At 39.4% G+C, this 22,485-nt stretch overlaps 1 long non-coding RNA gene across 4 annotated transcripts in view; it reads left to right on the top strand.

Annotated features, from left to right (window-relative positions):
- LOC143684217 (uncharacterized) overlaps window positions 1–22,485 on the top strand; it is a 306,418-nt gene that overhangs the window by 142,752 nt on the left and 141,181 nt on the right. For all 4 annotated transcript variants that reach the window (XR_013175912.1, XR_013175913.1, XR_013175911.1 and 1 more), the window contains one exon: window positions 16,161–16,283. This is a non-coding gene — a long non-coding RNA (uncharacterized LOC143684217). The remainder of the gene's footprint in view (window positions 1–16,160; window positions 16,284–22,485) is intronic.

Raw genomic sequence — 22,485 nt, forward strand, 5'->3', positions numbered from 1 at the left:
TTCTTGAAGGAATATGCACGTTCCTCCTTTCCCGGCTGTTAGCAGGTCTAAGGCCCATCGATTTTGAAGAGTTACCTGGGCTAATGAGGTAAGTTGACATTGTAGAGAGGAAAGGGATTCTGATGTCGATTCCAGGGCTACCTGTAGTTGAGTTTCAAAGTTTTGAGAGGTTAGAATATTGTGTCCCAGCACCCCTCCCACTGTGGCTGAGGCTGCAACCGAGACTGCAACCAAGGCTGCAACCATGGCTGACACCTACTAGGATAGGAAGAAAGGCAGCCCTTTTTGAGCGAATAGGGGGCAGTAGCCAAGCCAGCTCAGACTTTCCATAGAGGGTTAACTGAGGAACAATGGCTACTAGGAAGCATGGTCCCGGGGCCATGGAATTAAGGCACTTGGTGAGGGATCCATTGCACCAGAAATACTGCCCTTTGGGGGCATGGGTGGTGTTATGGATAGTGACGTTGGCCTGGCATTTGCTATGAAGTCTTGTCGGATTTACAGAAGTGTGTGTGAGGTAGCAGGGTAAGGGTAAGGAAGGTTATTAGGCTCTGGTTCCCACAGGGGGATGTTTTCTAGGGTGGTATGGCAGGAATCAGGGCTATGATTGTTTATTTGGGTGAGATTTATAGGGACGGCTGCTAGTAGTGGCCTATTTAATGATGTGCAGAGGAAACAATGGGTTATTTCAGGGAATATTCGTGTTTGGTTGAGGAAAAGCAAGGTATGTTGGAGGATTTGGAGCCATGTATGGGGGACTGTTGAAGCAGAGGTCTGGGCAAGGTGGCTGGAGAGACTCTGCTCAGCTCGTGAAATGTCGACAGATACCTGGGTAAGAGTAGTATTAATGAGGGCATATTCACGGTGTATTTCAATGATGCATTCAGGGTATCAGGAATAGCCATGACTGTATAGCTTGCCTTGGACTCCTGCTACCCATTTTGCGTCCCAGGGATCTTTAGCATTTATATAGAATTGTTGGGAGCTGAAGCAGAAGGGGGATTTACAAGGCGCTTCGGTATCATACTTACTCATCCTTTCTACCCAGAATATTAGGAAATTGTGGCCTACAAGGGAATGAGGATGGATCTTTTAGTCGGATAAGAGCTGGTTTATGATGGGAAGCTATGAGGGGAGTTGAGGTATTCCATACTTCTGAGTTTACTAGGTGAGGTGGTAGGGGAAGAGCAGGAGGAGTGGAAACCTGAGTGGAGGTGGAGGCCACACATAAGGGTAATAGTTAATTTGTTTGGGGTTTTTGTATCCAGTGAAGTGAGGCCCCTAACTTGGTGAGAAGATCCTGCCCCATTAGTGGGCTGGGGCGAGAAGGTATCACCAAGAAAGAGTGTGTAATGGGGTAGCCTTCTATTAAACATGTAAGTGGTCCAGTAGTTAAGGGGTGCAAAGGACGGTCATCTATGCCCATAACCGTGACCTGGGAAGGAAGGAGTTGACCTGAGTAAGAGGGGAGGATGGAGAAGGTATCCCCTGTATCCACTAAAAAGGAGGTGGACTTACCCGCTACCTTGATTGTTACCCTCGGCTCGATGAGGGTGATCGGGGTCGCTGAGGCCGGGCATTGTCAGTCGTCGGTGGCCAGGCCCAGGACTGCCAGCGGTGGGTCAGGGGTTGGAAGGACGGCCCCTCCACGGCCAGGTGCCCAGGGGCAGTCACTTTTCCAATGTCCCTTTTTCCCGCAGAGAGGGCATGGTCCCTTGGGCGGTTGAGGATTGGGGCATTGGCGGGACCAGTGTCCATTGAGGCCACATTTGAAGCACTTTCCTGGTGGTGGATTAGTCATAGCTGGCATCTTGTCAGTTGAAGCGGGCTGCAGGGCCGCAATCAGGGATTGGGTTTATAAATTCTCCCTTCAGTGGTCCCGGGATTCCTTTTCCGCCCTCTCCAACTCATCACGAGTATTAAAAATTTTAAAGGCCATGTTTACCAGGTCACGGATAGGGGCCTGAGGACCGTCCTCGATTTTTCTAAGCTTGCGCCTAATGTCTGAGGCTGACTGGGATATAAAATGTGTGACTAAAACAGTTTTACCAGCCTCTGAGTCAGGGTCTAGGCGGGTATATTGGGAGAGGGCTTCTGTGAGCTGGTTTAGAAAGCAGCAGGATTTTCTTCAGGACCTTGAGTAATCTCCCTCAGTTTATGGAAGTTTATGACTTTATGGGAAGCTTTCTGCATGCCGGCTATGAGGCATGTAAGCATCTCGTCTTGCCTAATTTGTCCATTTCTCCCCACTGGGGTGTCTATCTGATAGTTCCACCCTGGCTCTTGATCTGGTACTGCCTCGGCCCCCACTGGCATAGTGTAGTCGGTTATATGCACCTGGTTTGCATGAGCCCTGGTCACATTGAAAATGTGATCCATTTCATCTATAGTTAGGGAAGAAGAGCAGATTACATGGATATCATGCCAGATAAGGTTGTAGGCATTAGCCAGATATTGGAATTCTTTAGTATAGGTAGTTGGGTCATTGGAGAAGGAGCCCAACCGTTTCTCAATGTGTGAGAGATTGGCCAGGGAGAAGGGAGTGTGTACTCGAATTAGCCCTTCAGGTCCTGCAACTTCCCGGAGGGGATAGAGTAAAGTACTTTTTGCGCAGGTACGGGAGCTCACAGGTGAGGATGGCAAGGCTGTTGAGGACAGTGAAGAATTAGGCGGCGGCAGAAGAGCTGGTGGTGGGGGAAGAGGGCAGGGAAGAGGGCACAGTGGTGTTGGAAAGCCGCTGGAGTAGAAGGAGGAAGGGAAGGAGAAGATGGCAGCTGGATAGGTGCTAATCCAGAAGGGGGAAGATAAGGATAAGATGGTGGTGGGAATGCTGCTGGAGTGGTGGGGGTGGGGGGAGAAGGACAAGATGGCGGCTGAGGTGCTGTTGGAGGGAGAGGAGGGTAGAGCCAGGAGAAGAGGATAGTTTCCCTAAATCTGGTGGAGGCCCTGGTCGTTTAAAGGGAGATGAATCAAGGGGGTCAGAAAAGGAGGAAGTTTCATTGGATTGTTTGTTTAGAAGTGGGGATTTGGGGGTTTCTTTGGCTCGGAGAACCTGAGCTGTAGAGCAGGAAGTACAAAGGGAGGGGTGGGAGCGCAGAAGGAAAAAACCTGGACATAAGGAATTTCGGCCCAGTTCCTCTGGCAAAAATTGCAGAGGTTTGTAAGGATATTAACATCAAAAGTCCCCTCCTCAGGCCAATGAGAACCATTATCCAATTGATACTGGGGCCAAACCTTTTTACAAACATAAGTGAGGCATTTTGGCCGGATGTCTGGCAGTGAAACCAGTGTGGATAGGTTTGTCAGGAGACAACCCAGAGGAGTATAAGGTTTGGTTTTTGAGGATTTATTGCCCATACTGACGGGTCTCTGAGGACAAAGGACTGGCCCAGGGGATGTCGGCGTCCCAACACCCTGAGAGAGTCCTCGGAGCTCTTACGAGCGGGGGCTCGTCTTCCCAGGGGATGTCTCACCCTGGTTTGAAGCCCTTTCAGGTCCTGGACCTGAATTTGGGAGGGAAACGAAAAGCGGGGCATCCCCACAACTTCTCGAGTCCCAGGAAAGGGAGTGAGGCTTGCGGGCGTCCCCGTTCACCTCAGCCCTTGGAAGAGAACCTGACATGAATTCACGATTTTCAGAGAGTAATTAATGGACAGGCTCTTTCAGAATGGTGAGCCCCGACAGCAGGGCTGGGAGGACAGGGACTTACCCAATCTGTGGTGGATGTAGCAGCCGGCCGAAGGATCCCTTGTCACTGGCTATGTGGAGGAGAGGAAACCAGGGCACCCCTGGCCAGGCGGGCGGCACCCACACTCCTCTCCCGGGTTTCAGCACCAAGATGAAAGATTTAGGAGGCGAAAGGGTGAGAAAGAAGCAAGGTAGACTGAGAACTTTAAAGTGGGCAGCTTTATTTCTGTGCTCCCGGGCAGAGCTCACAGAATCTAAGGTGGAGGGAGGTTAGTCTGCACCTGGGTGATGGCGTGGGCAGTTTTTAAAGCGGGTCAGGTGACATCGGATGGGGCGGCTCTCCGGAAGTCTGGTGTCCGGAAGGGGCGGTTCCGGAAATCTCGTCATCCAGAAGGGGTGGTTCTGGAAGCCATGTTGGGAGGGGTTACAGCCTCCACAACTCCAGTTGCAGTGCCCTTCCCCATTCCCCCGACCTAACAGATAGTTTCTGTTTTTCCTCCTCGGATGTTAAAATTATGATGTGTATTTGTCTTTATATCCTTGGGATATTTTCTTGAAAGTAGAATTGCTGGTGGGGAGGGCAGGGGAAGAGTATACATATACTGATATCTGTAGTCACTTGACTCCCAGAAAAGCTGTTCTAGTTTGTGCTCTTACAAAGTATGAGTACATTTTTTTCCATCACCTTACCAACCCTACTTTATTCCTGTAAGTCTAATAGAGAAAAAATAGTATGAATTTAATCTTAATTTTAACACATTTAATTACTAGTGAGGTTTAATTACCCTGGATTCTTATTGTACAATTGTATTTCTCCTCCTCCTTCTCCTCCTCCTCTCCCTCCTTCTTCTCCTCCTCCTTTTCTATTTCATTAGCCTGAATTTCTGTTCAGAAAGGCCCATGTTTTCTTAATGATAGATATTAATATTTTTTATATTAATGAATTTTATCCTTTTCTTTATATGTGCAAATGTTGCTTTCTCATTTCTTACTTTTCTTTTAATATTGATCGTTATGAATGGGTGATTTTGAAGTTTCTTTTCATTTATTACATTAGTGATATTCTAGCCCCGAAATATAAAGCATATTTCTAAAATGTCTTTAGCCATTTCATGTGCTATTGCAATTCTTCCTGAAAAAATAAAATTATTTTAAGTCCTTTTTATGTCATATATCTATGTTAAGTCATAGATTGATGAAGAAAATGTTGGCATGTTTCGAAAAATCTCCATTGAAGAATTTGTTATTGTTTTATCCAATGACCTTTACATTTAAAACTCATACAACAATTTCTATGAGATTTAATGCCAGCAAATATCTGTCCATCCTGAAAAAGAAACATTTTTCTTTTCACAATCACTTAAATGTATGTAATCCATTGTTTTATTCTCTTTTTCATTACCTGTTAGTCAACTATTTTTTAAAATATTGATGGCAGAAGCAATATTATAACAACAAAAATGAAAACTTTAAAAGACATAACCCCATCACTGTAATATAGCAACTATTTTTTATGTTTCCAAACTCTGTGCGTTTGGAAACATATAAAAAATATGGTTTTTATAGTTGCATCTGAAAACAGAAACACTTTGTAATCTACTTTGACATAACAGCTCTTATGTTGCTTTATAGTCATCACAATTACAATTTGCAATGACTGTAGTGATGTATTTTAATTTAGTTAATTTTTCCCATATTAATGGACATTTAAATTGCAAATATTTTGCTTAATATATATATGACCCTCAGTTTTTTTTAATAACCATTTTTGAATAAGCATAATTTTCATGATCTCATCAGTCCATTATGAGACTGCATTATATATGGGAAGCTACCTAACACTGTCATATTCCTTTGGAATATATTTTTGGATCAATTCTTATGAGTGGGATCCCAGTGTCAAAGGGTATGGAATCTTTTTAGGACTCTTGATACCTCACCTACTATAACATATCTCCTCTTTATAGCAAGTAACACTTAGAAAATACCATCCATAAATTGTATGTAAACTTATACTAGCATAATCCTTAAGAATTCAGCATTCACTGATCTTTCTCTCTATGATATACTGCAGCACAAAATACAGAACCTAATTATAAAATCTTGTACTTTTTATTAATTAGTTCATGTTTAGATGTCATGAATTCGTTTGTTTACTAAGTCAGATTGCTAGAAAAAGAAGCTCAATAAAGAATTAATAGGGTTTGGAAAAAATATGAGGAGCAAGAAATAGTTTGAACAGGCACTCTCTTTCTGGCTATAAGGGAATGAATCAATTGTCTTCCTAAGAACAACCAGAACATTTGAATATAATATAGAATCAGTCAAATGAAGATGCTGAAGAATATTGTAGCATACAGCAAAGAATGAGATGTGTTTCCCCTTGAGAGACTGACTCATAAGTGACAAGTAGAACAGGCTAAAAAGGTGGGAAGAAAGTGGCACTAATAGGGAGAAAAGGTGTACAGAGCTTTCAGTAATTTCACTGGGCTGCGCAGACATAAATCTGGGTTCAGAGCCATTGTGGGAGCCAAGATTTGAGGAATCAGGATCCTGGAAAGAAGTGTACCAGTTAAGGCCCATTAAGGAAAGAAACCACAACAGTGATTTGATCAGGAGAAATTTTATATAAAGAATCATTAACTAGTAAACAGCGATAACTCTAAGGGGATTAAAGAGAATGCTAAAGAATACAAGAATAGCAAGTATAGGTGGCGCCATTATGTCTAGGACTGAGGGAGAATACCCAAGAAAGAAAAAATTGTGGAAGCATCTCCCACCAACCCTGGCCAGTTTGAAATTCAGATCTCATTGGAGAGGGTATGGATATAGCCAACTGGATGGCAGAACTTGGCTGAGGTGCTACTGGCCTGGAGTGGCACATGAGAACCTGCCCACTGGGGTGGCAGAGGATTCTCTGAGAAGTTGCCTGCTGGCAAACACAGGTACAAGACTGAAAAACAAACCAGTGTTTTTTTAAGAGCAGCCGCTTGCTCTTGCAGCTTTCCTTCCATGCCCCGGCAGGCCTTGCAGTGAATCCACTGGGAAAGGACAAATGTTTACAGCGTCCAGCTTCACAAAGCAGTACAAAGAAGACTGGATATTAAAACATAATGGCAAGATGGAAAATTTCACCTGAGAAGTTGAATTTATAAAAATAATTAAATAGAAATTATAGAAACAAAAACAACTTTAATGAAAAATATGCACAGAATTAATGGCATATTGAAAATTAGATGATTAAAGAATTGAATCTCTGGAAGACAGGTCAGGAGTATATATCTGGACTGAAGCAAGGAAAGAAGACAGGATGAAAATAAATGGATCCAGTGGTAGAATGCTCGCCTTCCATATGGGAGACCCAGGTTGAATTCCCAGATGTGCATCTGTTCTAGTTTGCAGCTGCCAAAATGCAAAATACCAGAAATGGAATGACTTTTAAAAAGGGGAATGTAATAAGTTGCTGGTTTACACTTCTAAGGCTGAGAAAATGTCCCAATTAAAACAAGTCCATAGAAATGTCCAATTTAAATCATCCGGGGAAAGATACCTTGGATCAAGAAGGCCGACAATGTTCAACGTTTCTCTCTCAGCTGGAAGGGCACATGGTGAACATGTCGGCATCTGCTGGCATTCTCATGGCGCTACCAAAAAGGGACTCCCTCTAAAATGTTTTTCTTTTAAAGGATTCCAGTAAATAACTCCACCTCCAATGGATGGAGACACATCTCCATGGAAATCATCTAATCAAAACTTACCACTCACAATTGGGTGGTTCACATCTCCATGGAAACAATCAAAATCCTCCTACCCAGAAATATTGAATGAAGATTAAAGGGCGTGGCTTTTCTGGGGTCTACCACAGATTCAAACTGGCACAGCACCAAAAAAAAAAAAAAAAATTGAAACAACTCCATAAAATAGCATAAGACAAATGATATATTGGGTTTAAAATTCTCACAAACATGCATATGGAGTACTAGAAAGAAAGGTGAGAGGAGATGGAGTAAAAGTGGTATTTTCCCAGGTAATGCCAGGAATAGTAAATCTGAAAGAAAGTCATAAAATTACAGACTCAAGGTTTACCACAAACTCAGAGCATAAACACAAGGAAACACATCAAGGCATATCATAGTAAAACTTCTGAGAAACAGGGACCAAGAGAAAAAATCTTGAAAGGAGACAGGAGAAAACCTCATATTATTTTCAAAAGAAGCTCAAGTGAAAATGGAATGACACTTTTGAAATGCTTAAAGAGAATAGCTGCCCTCCTAGAATTCTATCCACTGGAAATATTCTTCAAAAATTAAGTAGCAATAGTGGGTGGGTGGGGGATAACAAATATCTCATACAGAAGAATCATAAAAAACTTATGTGAGATACTCTGCTCTTAAGGAAGGAAGGCATGACTCTCTACTCCTTATATTTGGGCTGTGCATAATGACTTCTTTCCAAAAAAAATACAATAACTTTACAGTGGAGAAACCATCCAAATACTTCCTCAACAAAGCGTTCAAGTTTAATACGAATAATGCTATGTCATGCTGACAGTATGTATGGTTGATATAATGTAAAAAATTACACTTGATCTCTCTGGGCTTTTTTTGACTAACCTATAACCCCAGTTTAATCATGTGAAAAACATAAGACAAATCCCATTAGAGGGATATTCCACAAAATACCGGACCGGTACTCCTCAAACCTTGTAACGGTCATAAAAAGAAGGCAAATCAGAGAAACAGCCACAGCCAAGAGGTGTGTAAGCAGACGTGACAACTAAACATAATGGGCAGACTAGATGGTAGGCTCTTGGGGCAAGCTAGGATCCATAGGTAAATCTAAGGAAACAGAATAAAGTTTGCATTTTAGTTAAAAATAATGAAACCATTTTGATTCACTAATTGTAATAAATGTGCAATATTAATATTAGATGTCTATAATAGAGGAAACTGTGTGGGGGGTGTATATTGGAACTCCCTGTATTAGCTTCAGTTTTTGCACTAAATCTAAAGCTATTCTAAAACAAAAAGTTTGTTTTAAAAAATTATGCTGAGAATAATATTTCCAGATGAACAAATCTGCAAAAAGTGCTTCCAGCCACGCCACATGAAAAAAAAAAACCACTAGTATAGTTTTATAGGCAGAAAGTACATCATCCCAGATAGAAGCACAACAATGCAGAGGCAGTATTGAATATCACAAAAGGCAAATATGTGGATAAACCTAAATTACTATTTAATCATATAAAATAATGACAATAATGTCTTACGGGTTTTAAATATGTGAAATTGAAACACGATTACAAAGGCATAAAAGGTAGGAAAGGCGTGAAGGGATTTAAAGCGTTGTAAGGCTCAAGCATTACCTGTGACGTGGTTAACATACTAATTTTTATTAGCCTTTAATAATAGATGTTGTAATATTTAGGGTAACCACTAAAAGAATAATAAAAGAATGTAAAATGACAGTCAAATAAAGGGTGAAAATAGAATACCAAAATCTTAAAACTAAAAAGGAGATGAAGAGAAAAAAAGGAGATGGGAGTAAAGCTAACATAGAATATATGGGGAATATAGAAAAATGGTAAATTTAATCCAAATTTGGCAATAGTTACATTAAAAGTCAATGGTCTATATAGAGAAGGTAGGGTTTAACAAACAGGTATGACTGCTGAATCATTATATTGATAGTCCTTTTAGTCTCCAGCGCTTTAGAGCAGTTAGAAGTAAAAACCTAAAATTGTGGAATTGCAAACCATACCACATTCTGAAATCTGTTCTACAACTAATTGTTGCCCTGTGCTTTGAAATGTATTGCTTTTTTGTATATATGTTATTTTTCACTAAAAAGAAAAAGTCAATTGTGATGATAATATATATATATATATTCCTTCTAGCCTCCAATGTTCTGAAGCAGCTAGAAGAAAAGATCTGAGATGATTGTATGGTAGCCTATGACAAACTCTGAGATCTGTCCTGTAACTACTTGTTGAAGAGTACTTTGAAAATTATTGCTTTTTTTTTCTTTCTTTGCTTTGTATACATGTTATATTATATAATAAAGTTTAAAAAAAGTTAGTGGTGTAAATACCACAGTTAATACATCAAAGAAGATTACCAAAAATGGTATAGATATCCTGGTGCCTGCCCATGAAAAAAAAAAAAAGGCATAGATAGATAAATATAGTATCTTAAACATATAAGATGCAAAAATTTTAAAAATAAAGTTTAGAAAACAAAATGTCATGCAAACCTTAATTAAATGAAAACAGATGTAGCTATACTAATATCACAAGTTAACTTTAAGAAAGAAGTATAGCTAGAACTAAGGAAATAAATTTTATAATAACAGGGATAATCTGATAGGAATATGTGGTGATTCTGCATTTTTTGTGCACCTCACAATACAGCTTTAAATTACGTAAAGCAAAAACTGCAGCTCTAAAAGTACAAATGTACAATCATGGGAGAGTTTTTACCATGGTTCTTTCAGGACCTGCTAGAACAAGCATATAAAGAATCTCTAAGGATATAAAGATTTGAAAAACATGATTAACAAATTCAACCTAATTAAATATATATTTGCATGCATATATATTTACAATATGAATATATCATGTATTTTTATGCACATATACTTATAAAAAAAAACACTGCACCTGACAATTACCTCCTCCCTCTCTCTCTCTCTCCCTCTCTCCCTCTCTCCCTCCCTCCCTCTCTCCCCCTCCCCCTCCCCCCCCCCTCCCCCCCCCACCCACACACACAATCCCAGGCCTGATGGCATCAAGTATAATCTCTTCCAAACATTTAAGGAATGTTTAAACCAATCTTGCAATTCTTTAAGATAATACAAAAAGAGGAAAAACTGCCCAACTTGTTTTTTGTTTGTTTTATGCTTACTAACCTAGGGTCCAAAATCTAGCAAAGACATTACAAGAAAGAAAATTTGCAGGCGCTCTCTCTCAAGAATATACTCATAAAAAATCTAAACAAAATATTAATGAGCTGAATCCATGAATATAAAAAAAGGTATATCATGATGAAGTTTACTTCAGAAATGCAAAAAGCAATCAATATGTCAACAGAATAATTAAGAAACAATATATGATTACCTTTATAGAGTCAGAAAAAGCAGTAAACAAAATTTAACACCAGTGATGGTCAGGTTCATGTGTCACTTGGCCAGGTGATGGTGCCCAGTTGTCTGGTCAAGCAAGCACTGGCTTATCTGTTGCTCTGATGACATTTCATGGACTTAAATCAGGAGCACATTAATTTCATCCATGGCTGATTACATCTGCAGTCAGCCAAGGGGAGTGTCTTCTGTAATGAGTGATACTTAATCTAATCCCCTGAAGGCTTTTAAGGAGAATTCAGAAGAAAGAATCTCTCCACTTCAGCCAGGCAGCCTCTCCTGGGAGTTCATTGAGGAACTTCATTGGAGCTGCCAGCTCGCAGCCTGCCGTATAGATTTAGGACTCTCACATATTCATGTTGCATGAGATACTTTTATAAATCTTATCTTTACAGACACCTTCTGTTGGTTCTGTTTCTTTAGAGAACCCTGACAAATACAACATACATTATTATAGAAATGCTTTAAAAAGTGGGAGTAGAAAGGGACTCTACATCTGATAAAAATCAGTATCTACAATGAAATATGAAAAACCACCCCTCTGAGATCAGAAATTGGGCATGGATGTTCATTACCACTTCTATTTGAGGGTCTACAACCAAAACAGCCAATATTTTAAGAATTGGAAAATAAGACAAAGTGATCATTATTTGGAGATGAAATGCTTGTGTATATAAAAAAGTCCAAAATAATTTGCACACTGTTAGCACCACTCATCAGATTTAGCAGAGTTGATAGATATGTGATCAATGTTAAAAATCAAGTCTATAGAGGGTACAAAGATAGTTCAGTGGTTGAATTCTCAATTCCTGGTCAATGCACTTCCCAAAGAACAAATCAAGCCAAAACAAACAAAAAGCCAACCAACCAAACAAAAATTCAACAAATGGTGCTGTAATAATGGGATACTCACATGGAAAAAAGAATAAAACGTGACCCTGCCTAAAGCATACAAAAAAAAAAATTAAGTATATAACCATATACCTACAATAGACAGGTAGGAAATAAAAATTTTAAAGTATACAATTTAAAATAGTGTCAAAGAACAAGTGCTGTAGTATAAGCCTAACAAAAGAGGTATTCTTATATGTTGTTGGTTATACTGTACTATTGATAGTTTGAGAAAAAAGTCTTACATAAATGGAGGGATTTACCATGTTCATGGTTTAGGAGACTCAAATTTATAAAAATATCAGTTCTCTACAAATTGACATATGGTTTCAAAGCAAAACAATAAAACTACAGCAGGACTTTTGTGAAATTTTGCAAATAGGTACTCTAATATATATTGAAATGTAAAAGGCCAAGAATAGAAAAAATGATCTCAAAGAAGACCAACTAAGGGGGAGGGCTAATACAACCATATATCAAGATTTATTATAAAAATATTACAGTGTTGTTTTGGTATAAGAATAGATAATGTATTAATGAAACTTTATGATAAAGTTTATATTTACCATAAGTATATGATTAAAATAAATTTATGATAATGATATTACTACAATGCTGGAGTGAGGGAAAATTTGTTATTTCCATAAATGGGGCAGGTCAAAATAATATTCATAATTGATCATTTAACCAAACTATCCATAAAAACTAATTGAGGTAAACCAGAGCCTTAAAAGTCAACATTAAAACAGAAAAGATTTTAAGAGAAAACATAGGAGACACTTTTCATAACCTTGAATAAACAAATTTTGTTAAATAAATAAAAATATATGTTTTTAGTTGCATAATTCTTTCTATATGCAAACTATATTCCTTCCATCAAAATGTCCCCAAAGCCTTAAGCCCTTTCAGAAACAATGCTTAGCACAACGTCTCATCAAAATCAGTTTTGGGTTTGATCTTTCCTCAGACATAATTTCCCTCCACCTGTGGACCTACGAAACCTAGAGAAGAAGTTACCTGCTTCCAATATACATTGGAGATACAGACATAAAGGTTCCCATTCCCATAGGGGGAAATTGGAAGGAAAACAAGGGTCATGGGTCCCAAACAATTCCAAAAATCAATAGGGCATCCTCCATTAAGTTTCAAGACATGGTTTCAAGATGTGAGAGTCATCTATGGAATGATATTTTGTCCTCCAGGCCTGATAAAGTGGCAGCCTCACCCCCTCCAAGTGCTTGCCCACTGGCATGCTCTTTCTGAACACTGGGACGAAGACTTTGCCCTCTCCAAGCATCAGGATGGTGGCCAGACTGGCTGTGAACACCAGGGCACAGGCTTCACCCTCTGTGAGAACTGGGGGACAACACTCTTCCTGAACAACAGTACAGAAGCCCTGTGCTCTCCAAGTACTAGGGCAGAGTCACCCTTTCCATACACACAGGTGGGCTTGTTTTCTTGGCCCAGAACATGTCTTTGGTCCAGACCTCAGTTTCCATGATTCTGCCCTTGAAATTATTTTTCCTTCAATTTCTCCCATCTCTGCCCCTTTTAGTCCAGGCTGGAGTGGTTCTTTTTATAGAAATTATACATAAATCTTGCTGGCTTGGCATGTAGTTCATAGGGGTCTAAACCATTGACAAAAGAACTTTCCAAAGATCCTTCCTGGATAACTGCATTTCTCATTCTTAGCATCACAGAAATTGCTCACTGTTTCTATGTTCAATTAAGCCCTCACATGGAGCAATGTTCCCTGAGGACTCATTTTCTGGAAACTCAGAATTTTCCAAAACCAACCATTTATGGTTTCTTTGTACCCAGGTATTCAGCTCTCAGTTTAACTTTTGCCTCTCTCATTTCAATGTAAACTACAAGGAGAAAGGGCTGCATTTTCCATATTTAGCTTGGAAATCTCCTCAGCCAAATATCCAAGTTCATCACTTTCAAGTTCTACCCTCCATCTAACATCAATTTAGCCAAGTTTGTTGCCACTTTCAAGCAAGGAAGGCCTTTCCTCCAGTTTCCAATAACACATCCATCATTTCTGTCTAAGGGTTCATCAGAAGTACGTTTAGTATCTATTTCTCAACCACAAATTGGATTGCATTCAAACAGAATTAATTTATTAAAAGTCACCAATGAGAGAATGAAAAGGCAGACTGCAGAGTAGAATACTATATTTGTGGTACATAAATCCCACAAAACCTTTGTATTCAGACTATGTCAATAGCTCCTATAAATCAACTAGAAAAATTCTCACGGACCAAAAGAAAAATGGGAAAACTATTTGAACAATTGCTTCCAAAAGATGCTATCTAAATGGCCAACCGACATGGAAATATACTCAGTGTTGAGGTTTGGCGCTACATACCCCAGAAAAACATGTCCTTAGACTCAATCCATTCCTGAGGTGTGAACCCACTGTAAGCCATACCTTTTGATGAAGTTACTTCGGTTCAGGTCTGGCTCAACTCAATTATGGTGGGTCTTTATCTTGTTACTAGAGTCCTTTATAAGGAGAATGAAATTCAGACAGATAGAAGCTGAAAATCAACACCTGGGAGAGAAAAAGAGGCTAGGTGAGGCTGCCGTGGGCATTACCATGTGACCAGAGATCATTGGCAGCCAGTCCAGAATGCCTGTCTTTAAGAAGAAAGCATTGCCTTGTTGCTTTGATTTGAACTTCTAGCCTCAAAACTGTGAGCCAATAAATTCCCATTGTTTATGCCAGCCCATTATATGGTGTTTACTTTAACAATGAGGAAACTAAAGCACTTAGCCTAATTAATCACCAGAAAAAGGCAGATTAAAATCACAATGTGATCCTATTATACATTCCCCAGAATAAGTAAAGTTAACAAAACAAGAATGCCAAATGTCGGCAAGGATGAGGAGTTTCTCAACTCTAACATGCAACTAATGGGTATGTAAACCTCTTTAGAAGTCTATTTGGCCATAGTTATGAAAGCAAAACAGAGGATAAATATTGACACAACAATTCCAATCCTAGATATATGCTACCCACCAGAAGTACATATGTAAGTTCAATACCCTTCACAGTAGCCCAAACCAAGAGAATACCTAAATGCCCATATCAGTAAAATGCACAAGTAAAAATTATGGCAATTCATACAATGGGTTAATCTACAGGAATGGGAATAAACAAACTACAAGTACATGAATATATCTCATAAACAGAATGATGAATTAAGAAGCCAGATACAAAAACAAGCACATGGTCTGAATCTTCTTTACATATATCGTTCAAAAAGGCAAAACTAGCTTGTAATGATTAGAAATCACAAGTGTGCTTATGTTTACTATGGCTGGGTGCTGGTCATGTCCTATTTCTTGTGGTGGTATAGGTATATTCTATCTCAGAAAACTCCCCAAACTTTGTATTTAAGATCTAAGTACTTTTCTGTATGTATGGCATACTTCAATGGAAAGCTCACTAAAAGTGAAAGCGTCTCAACAGCTAGTATTCAGACAGAATCAGTTACATCAAGTCCAGGTGCACTGTTGATCCCTCTGCCTGCTCTCATGCCCCATAGCTCGGGTTACTCACCTCCTCTATGTCTGTACTTCTATTTTTTGCTTCATTTGCTGCTCCTGACGTACCTATTCTCTTGCTCTCTGCCTCCTCTCCCTGTGCCCCTGCCCCCTCCCTCCCAAGCCTCCCCATCTATTGCAGGAGGGGAGGATCTGCTGGGTCTCAGCTGGTCAGCATGCTGTGCAGGTGCATATTCTGAGCAGAACTCTACTACCAAGTCACCTCACAGGCTGCTGTCAACCCCACAGAGAGGATCAAAGACTTAGCAGCTGTCGGCTGGATTCAGCACATACATAAAATTGAGCTCTGCCTGTAACGATGGCTTCTGGCGTGTGGTTCAGAAGGAAGTTATGGGCATATCCAGTTTACTGATACCACCAATTTATCCTGCTCTCTAGTTCCCTAACCCTGGCTGGATTTTAACCTTGGGAAGCTATGAAACTACCCTTTGAACGTCTTCACACTTGCTCAATTATTATTTCTTTGAGAAGCCAGTAACAATGGGAATTGGAATGGGTAAATAGATGACCTAGTGGTATGACTCGCTAATTTCTCTCTCTATTCTCAGTCTCATCCCCAGATAGTGGCTCGGATGTGGACCATCTGGACATGTACCATAAGCCACAATCCATAAGGATCGGAACGCCTTCAATATTCTTTAGTTCACTGTTCAAAACTAATATTTCAGTTGCCAAAAATTATACCTCTTTCTATGTTTACATCAAAAGTGTGCCTTTGCTGCAATTAAAACAGTCTTATAGTCCCATCACAATTAATCCAAACTAAAAGAATGAAGCTACTCTGATAGTTCATTTTAGAGACAGGCACTGAAGTTCTTTTTCTGTGCTTCTGGCTACAAGGGGCTAATCCTGTTTAAAATATTCAATTGCAGATATAAATGAATATACCATTGACAATGGTGGCTGTCAGGACCAATGATGTAATGCAATCGGCAGTTATTACTGCAAATGTCAAGCTGGCAAGAAGCTGGAGGAAGATGGCAGAGGATGTGAAGGTAACACTTAAGTCAGCCTGCTCAGTGATAAGGACAGAGAGAGAGAGAGAACAGCTATGTAATGCAAAACAGGTTTGTCTTTTATCCAGAGCCAGTTGAAGTGCCTGTGTTGAATGTTGTCAAGATCTTCCTCTCATGTCTAGATTACAAAATTGTAACCCTAAGAGCACTTCAAGTAGCTTATTATAGAAAACATATGATTATGTGCTGGTTTGGTTGTGTCATGTTCTGATTATGGAATTTCAATCATTCATTTAAATCCCTGGATAAAATACAGATTTTTGAAAGCATTTCGTTTATTTCTTAGGCAAAAATGGTGCTTATCATAAAATACTCATATGTTGCTACTGTAGAAATGGAGGGGCACAAAACTAATGACAGGGATAATATTCTTGCTGTACAATTAGCTCTTGTACAAACTTCAGTTTTATGTCTCCTTTTTAAGCTAATTCCTTCCTCCCTCCCTTTATTTAATAATTCATCATTTTATTCATTTGACAATCACTGGGTTCCTGTTTGCATTAGGCATTATTCCATGCTCTGGGGATATAAAAATTAATGAGAAATAAATTCTTCCCTGAAGGAGATCACTGATTACAGATAAAGATTGAAACATAAACCTAAACTTTACAAAATGATGTTCGAAGGAGTTATAGCACAGGGTTCAGTGGAACCTAGGTTTGAGTCCCAGTTCTGTCACTTATGATTTGTGTGACTTTGGACTAGTTATTACTTAATCTTGCTATGACTTTTTCCTCATCTGTAAAATTTAGTATGATGGTAGTTCCTAAAACCAGAGAGTTACTGTGAGGATAAAATCAGATAATGCATCTAAAACACATAGAAGAGCGGGCAGCATATAGGAGCTCTTCAAACGATAACTATGAACTACACCCTTATTTAAAAACTCAGTTGCTGACAATATTGGCCATGCAATGGGAGCCAGAGACTGCTTCTTTCTCTTCATCTCTAAAAGGGAGACACCCAAACCGAAAGGATGACTTGCACCATGCCTTAAAACTGTCCCTTCTGATTATTTTCTTTCTGTCTAGTCATGCTACTAAAATGTTCTGCATTTTGTCTATTCAGACATTTTTTTCAGACCACAGCAGGAAAGCATTTTTTCTAAACATGTTTCCACATTGACCTTACGTAATCACACTCATTTCTTTTTTCTGACAATGTCTGTTCCTGATGGAGGGTGGGTGAATAGGTTGGTAGAAGAAAACGAAACAAACAAAAGACATCCTCACAGAAATCACCTGGGACTGGAGCTGTGGGTTTCATTGTAAGTGCCAGAGACAAGGCAAGTTGAATGAAAGCAGGTCAGAGAACTTATGAGATTCTCAGGGAGCAGAGTGGTCTGATGCCTTCCAGAAGGGGTCAGAAAACAGCAACAAGGGCTCCAGGTGGGTATAGAGCAAATGTTCAAGGGCAACGGCATGTGGGGGTTCTAGAGGGGTTCACCCGAGGCAGGGTCCACTGGGCCTGGAAGGGTGCAATTTTACAAAGTCCTCAATTCACCCTGGCTCTTTCTCATACAAATATAATAATTTTTATTTCTGAATGTGTTTGTTTGGTAATGGTGTTCCCAGGATGGATTCAGTGTTGAAGGAGAGGATGTGCCATGACCCTTATGGTATCCAGGGTGAAAGCAGGGACATAGTTCCATTTAACTGATGTCCATTTGCACAAACTGAATGAGAGCAAGGCCAGCATTTGTAAGACTCAAGGATTTAATTCTGAGATAATATATACTTCCTACTAACTAGATGCAGAACTGAGGCATGGTGTTAGGGAGTGGGGCAACTCACTGTAAAGACCATCCCTTTCAGTCTCATACTTTCATTTTGACACGTTTTCCTTTCCATTTGTTTAAGTGACTACTCGGCAGAGATAGAAACACTCAAGATTCAGCTTGCTAGATTGTTAAGCACGTGATGATCTCAGATTTTTTAATATGTTTAATTAAATTTAAAAAGATTAGAGGTCAATTTGAAATCCAGTGCATGCAAAGCCACTGCAAATGAGCACATCAATTCATGTGAGTGCCCTAATGAGTCATGTATGTTTCTATTAGCAGATGCTAATAGTAAAGGTCAGTTGGATTAAAAGACCAAATGTTTTGTTGAATACTACAGCCATAGAATTAATCATTTAAAAAGATGTTTTCTTTGCATTATTATGCACTTAATTTAAATTTTTGATATTGCTTTTTAAAATAGAGATCAACATTTTAATGCAGACATTTGCTGTAACATGAAAATAAATCTATAGTCTACTCTTAACTGGAATGAAAACATTTTTAAATGGCTTAGTTAGTGAATCTTATTCTTTAATATTTTCTCTAAAGAGGTGCAAATTTGTAGAAAAGGCTTCTAATTAGCTCAATTACATTGGTGTCCTCTTATCTCAAGCATAACAGAACCTAGAATGGGTTCTTACTCACAGTGCACATTCATACGTGGTGTAGATGACAGGTGAATATAAAAAGGAGAAATCAACATGGTGACAGAAACATCCCTGGAAAAAGCCTCCCCAGAGATTTAGTGAATAAAAGGAAAAATTCCACTTGCTTTGAACTCTGGAAGACAGTCGAGACTGGAGAACTCTACAAATGCCAAATCAAAGAAACAGAAAAATCTCAAGTAGGAGAATTCCATCCTAGACTGTCAGAGAGAGCCCACTTTCCCTCCCCTTCACACAGTCCCAGACAGCTTAGGGGTCACAAAAAGCCAGCACAATCTTCAGTCCCTCTCACTGTGGACAGATGCCTTACACTGAATCAAGCAGTGAGTTAGAACTCCGTGCATATACAGGCACAGAGACCTAAGTCAGCAGAGACCCAGGGCAGGAAGATGAGCCACTGAGGAGTGCTACATGTTAAAAGAAGGTGGGGGAAAGGAGACCTGCATGGAAAGGCTGGTAAGAACTGTTGTGATCAAACCAGGAACGGACCATTCTGAACTGACCCTATTTGGCCCCCTGGGATGGAATATCCTAATTGGGAAGAAACCATTGGCAGGAAAACCTCACAGAGAAAAAAAAGGGGGAAAGAGTAGTTAAACGGAAAGAATGTAACATAGGAAGAGTCCCATAACTGAAAAACATAACAAAAACAGGGCACTGAATGAGGGAGAGAATTCAAATAAATCATAGAAACAGAGGAGAAAAGTCTGCACAGAAACAAACAGAAAATGTCCAGATTCCCAGAGAAGGAACAGAGAAAAGATAGCTCTCTCCTGGAGGTAATGCAATTGCACAAAAGTACAAGCTTAAAAATTATACAACATATCCAGGACAAGAATCAGGTATAGAAAACTGAGAAAATTTGAACAAACATAGGCTATTCTAAGGGGCTAAAATAAGTTAGACCAAACATAAAAGAAGAGCCTTAACACAAAGCCAATCAACAATAAAACCCTAAACAAGAGGGAGAAATGGACCTTCAGAGATAACCCATCATGAAAATCAAATGCCTAGACATCAGCAAAACATCACAAGCCATACTAAGGAATAGGAAAATATGCCTTAGCCAAGGGAACTAATTAAAGCTTCAGAGGAAATCAAGAATTGGAACAACTAACAAAAAGTGTGCAAAAAAATTCCTTAATCAGTTCAAGTAGATGAAGAAAAATATGCATGAAGAAATAAAGGATATTAGGAAAACAATGTGTGAGCATAAAAAAGAATTTGAAAGTATGAAAAGAAGCACAACTGAAATTATGGGGATAAAGTGCACAATAGTAGAGATTAAAAATACACTAAAGGCATATAACAGCAGATTTGAACAGGCAGAGAAAGAATCAGTGAGCTGGAAGACAGGTCAATTGAAATAAAACAGTCAGAAAAACAGATAGAGAAAAGAATAGAAAAAAAATTTATCAAAGTCTCATGGTCTTGAGTGAAAACATGAAGTACACAGATGCATCATGGGGCCAGGAGAAGAGAAGGGAAAAGGGGCAGAAAGAATATTTGAGAAAATAATGAACAAAAACTTCCAGACTCTTAAGTTCTAAATATAGTGTCCAAGGAGCACAGGATGCTCCAAACAGAACAAATTGTAATAGATCTCCTCCAAATCACATAATAAGCAGAATGGCAAATGCCAAAGATAAAGAGAAAATTTTGAAAACAACAAGAGAAAAGTGATTCCGCACATATAAGTGATCCTCAATAAGACTAAATTCTGATTTCTCATCAGAAACCATAGTGGTAAAAGACTAGTATGATATATTTAAGAAACTGAAAGAGAAAAACTACCAACCAAAAATTCTTTCCCCATCAAAAAATGTCATTCAAAAATGAGGTGGGGGGATGGGCCATGGTGGCTCAGCAGGCAGAGTTTTTGCCTGCCATGCCAGAGACCTGGGTTCGATTCCTAGTGCCTGCCTGTTCTAGTTTGCTAGCTGCTGGAATGGAGTATACCAGAAACAGAATGTCTTTTAAAGGGGGGAATTTAATAAGTTGCTTCTTTACAGTTCTAAGGCCGAGAAAATGTCCCAGTTAAAGCAAGTCTATAGAAATGTCCAATATAAGGCATATAGGGAAAGATACCTTGATTCAAGAAGGCTGATGAAGTTCAGGGTTTCTCTCTCAAGTGGAAGGGTACATGGCAAACACAGAGTTTCTCTCTCATCTGGAAAGGCACATGTTGAACACGGTCAGGGTTCCTCTCTCATCTGGAAAGGAATGGCGAACACAGAGTCATCTGCTAACTTCTTCTCCTGGCTTCCTGTTTCATGAAGCTCCCCAGGAGGGATGTTCCTTCTTCATCTCCAAAGGTCACTGGATGGTGGACCCTGCTTCTCGTGGCTATATCATTCTCTGCTCTCTCAGAAATCTCTCATTCTCCAAAATGTTTCCTCTTTTATAGGACTTCAGAGACAAATCGAGACCCACCCAGATGGGTGGAGACATGTCGTCACCTAATCCAGTTTAACAACCACTCTTGATTAAATCACATCTCCAGGGAGGTGATCTAATTACAGTTTCAAACACAGTATTGAATAAGGATTATTCTGCCTTGATGAAATGGGATTTTGATTAAAACATGGCTTTTCTAGAGGACATACATCCATTCAAACCAGCACACTATCCATGAAAAAAAATAAAAATAAATAAAAATAAAGAGGGGGCGGGCAATGGTGGCATGGTGGCAGAGTTCTCACCTGCTGAGCCAGAGACCCAGGTTCAATTCCCAGAACCTGCCCATGTTTGAAAATAAAAAGATAAAATAGAGAGGTTAAAGTATTAACAGATAAACAGAAACTGAGAGTTTGTCAACAAGATACCTGCCCTATGAGACGTACTTACTGGGTGGCGGGGGGGGGGCAGGGGGATCTATAAGTTGAAAGGATAAGACAAGAGAGAGTAGGTTGGAGTAGTGTAAAGGGAAGATCACCAGCAAGGGTAACTAAAAGGGTTTATGCAAAACCTAATAGTGCTGTATCCTCAATATACAACACTATTCATCAATTCATGTAAGAATCAGAATACAGTTCAACAAGAAAAAGGCATATTTCCTGATAGCAGATATACAAAGTATAAAGTAGTAAAGTGGGGCAAAAACAATATAAAGAGGCAAACAGAGGGATAGGACAGCAAAGAACATGTATGTTATTCAAATTGCACACCTTTTCAAATTGGTAGATTATAGATGTGAGTCATTAATATAACCCAGGGTATACCACAAGGAAAAGTATTTTAAAAAATATACAGAAAGAGATATGAGAAAGGATCAGTCAGACACATCACTCTAAAAGCCTTTGATTGTACACTTTGAATGGATTGCATGGTATGTGAGTATATCTCAAGGAAACTGCTTTTAAAAAACACACTCATGGATTGCTGGATCCGACCCTAAAGAGTCTCCGATTCAATAGGTCTGCGTTGGGGTCTGAGAATCTGCATTTGGAACAAGTTCACAGGTGATGCTGATGTCGTTGGTCTAGGGACCACTCTTTGAGAACCTCAGTTTGAAACTATTGAGAGTTCGGTTCCCATCAAAGGTGATCATTTAGAAAGCCTTTTAGAGTAATGCCTCTCAAAATATCTAGTTGATATTTACACTTGATTATGGACCAAATAAATATGTGAGCTGAGTATATATGCCTTGTACGGTGTGTGCCACAAGCAACTCACCCTGCCAGTCAGCACAGATAAACCCACTAGTTTAAACTAATATCCTATTCAATAATGT

This window comes from Tamandua tetradactyla, chromosome 5 (assembly GCF_023851605.1).
Source record: "Tamandua tetradactyla isolate mTamTet1 chromosome 5, mTamTet1.pri, whole genome shotgun sequence".
In the NCBI taxonomy this organism is placed as follows: Eukaryota; Metazoa; Chordata; class Mammalia; order Pilosa; family Myrmecophagidae; genus Tamandua; species Tamandua tetradactyla.